Source organism: Aplysia californica, unplaced genomic scaffold (genome assembly GCF_000002075.1).
Source record: "Aplysia californica isolate F4 #8 unplaced genomic scaffold, AplCal3.0 scaffold00312, whole genome shotgun sequence".
NCBI lineage: Eukaryota > Metazoa > Mollusca > Gastropoda > Aplysiida > Aplysiidae > Aplysia > Aplysia californica.
In genome coordinates, this window is record NW_004797582.1 from 614,082 (window position 1) to 615,855 (window position 1,774).

A 1,774-nucleotide genomic window follows, 5' to 3' on the forward strand; every position below is an offset into this window, starting at 1 on the left:
CCCAAAAAAAAAAACACAAAACGGCAAGGGATTTGTGAAATATCAGCTTGCCGTGGAACACCAAACCAATGTGCCAGGATCTGGACAATAAAGATGTATCTTATCATATCTTATCTTATGACGTCATATTTTTTCTTCATCGTTCTAAACGATCGATCGACAAAAAAAAAGAGCTAAAAACCTCACATCAGTACACACAGAGGTTACGCTATATATAAAGAAGATGTTGTAAAACGAAGGCAAGTGGAATAACAGCAATCGTGGATAACCTGAGAATGAAATAACCGCTAGACGCGTCATGAGCGGGGAAATGACGGGGAATTCTATCAGCAAACCATGACGCAGAATCCGGAGAGGCGAGATCGGAGCAGACGACATTCATTTATCGGCCTCAATGTGATAGTCGTCTTCTGCGTTCTGAAGCGTTCATAAGTTTGTATTGCTATAACGATGTTTGGAAATAGGCGGTCTGTAGGCTGGCTCAGCTCAAGGACTTTAAGCCATAGGGTCATAGGTTCGAATCCTGTCAAGGGCCTGACGGCGTATAAAATAAGAAAGTATGTTGAGGTACAGGATAACATAAGTAATTTCTTTGGCCAGCTTTTCAGATGTACTTATCTCACACTTCTGAATCTTGTTATTGCAGTTTCAAGACCTGTTGTGTAGTTTGCAGGTGCTAAAGAAATATTTTGTCGATATTCACATTCTAAATCACCACCCCCCCAGCAAATAAAGCAACACAATATAGATACGATTGTTTGAGAAAATGAACGTTTTTCACCCTCCGGAAAAAAACTGGTTTTGGGTTTGGAACGTTTGAACAGTTCGTCGACGTATGTTGTTTTACCCCAGCCTTCTGCCTCTCCCTTTTCTTCTGTTCTTTCGTCAGTTATAATGGTTCACTGTGGTGCCTTCACTGTAGCCTGTTCATGTCTAGCAAAACTCAAAGTTCAAAATCTCCTTTCCATAAAAAAGTTTGTACCGTGTCTGTAAAACGGTAAAAAAAACGATTTAAAAAATAACCCCCCCCCCCCCCCCCCCGAAAAAACAAAGACCAAAACCCCAACAAAACAAACCCCTTGCATCTTCCTTCATTTCATTTGTTTTGATAATGCCTTTTTCGTTGAAGAATTTCAAGGAAGTCAAGATCTTAAATTAGGGAAGTTTCACTTGGATAATCTATTTCCTCTACGCATACAGCCAGCCTAGCAGAGATGTATGTATCATGTATGCTGTTTCAAGATCATTTGAGAAGGCGCAAAATGTCATAGTCTGTTGTTGTTTCGGTTTGGTTAAAGTTTTTTTTTAGCACTTTGCGACACAATTGGGAAATATGTGCCCCTAGATTACTTACACATCACTTACATAATACAAAAGAAGAGAGATGAGACGTAGATGTTTAACAGGACGTGAGGAGCGAAACACAGCAGAGCACCCGCCTACCACCCAATGGCCACAGTCTAGCTGTGTGTTACGAGCTCATTTCAAGCCCAATCAAAACCCAAGACTGGGGGTTATCTGGTGAAGATTTCAGTCTGTCCGCTCAAAGTACATACTTCAAACATTAGCTTTTCGCATTTTAGCCAGACCCTTTATACCTTTTAGACTGCCAGTTCCTGATTGCTATGTTGGAGAGTCAGTTTACTTGGCGAGACGTCGATATCAAGTCTTCGATTGCATTTGTCTGAATCGATTTCACAGAGTGAACATCCCGTCCATCAAGTATGTGACGTATGTCTTTGACGTATGTGACGTATGTCTATGAAGTATGTGA